Source organism: Brassica oleracea, chromosome C8, assembly GCF_000695525.1.
Source record: "Brassica oleracea var. oleracea cultivar TO1000 chromosome C8, BOL, whole genome shotgun sequence".
Taxonomy (NCBI): Eukaryota; Viridiplantae; Streptophyta; class Magnoliopsida; order Brassicales; family Brassicaceae; genus Brassica; species Brassica oleracea.
The window spans coordinates 36,277,909-36,278,499 of NC_027755.1; positions in this window are offsets into that span (position 1 = coordinate 36,277,909).

Consider the following 591-nt stretch of genomic DNA (forward strand, 5'->3'; position numbering starts at 1 on the left):
TCTTCGTGGTCTCAGGGCCTTGGCTCGAGCCAACCGGATCAGTACCTTTTTCTGGGGGTTCCCGGAAAGCCCGGTCAAGTAGCACCGCGGCTCATTCCTATACCATCTCTTTCCACTCGTGTACTCTGCTCTTCAGCAGTCGCAGCCCCTGCTCATCCGCACCCGTAAACAGACTCGAGCCTGACGAAATGCTCCGACAATCCCATTCCTATTCACAGCAACACCTCCTCCTTACCTCTGCTCCCGAGATGGCGTCCAGTGTCAGTGGGGTTCCACATTTGATCCGACGAGCCGTTCAAAAAGCACGAGGTACAATGAGGTTGTGCTTTCCTCTTCACGCCCTCATCATCATTACTCCGTCAGACGTCTATCTTGACTGTTACTCCGGCGAGAGCTTCTGTACTATCAAAGGCTACATCTCTTCTCCGATCTGCCTTGCTGCGCAAACCGTTCACTCCGATGAGACCAGCTTCAGCCCCGCCGTTCATCTCCTCCACACGTAGCCTCGGCGGCGTACAATTTGGTGACCCAAACCCTAGCAACATAACTATCTGGGCCTGGCCCATTAAGGGTTATAAAAAGGTCAGCCCA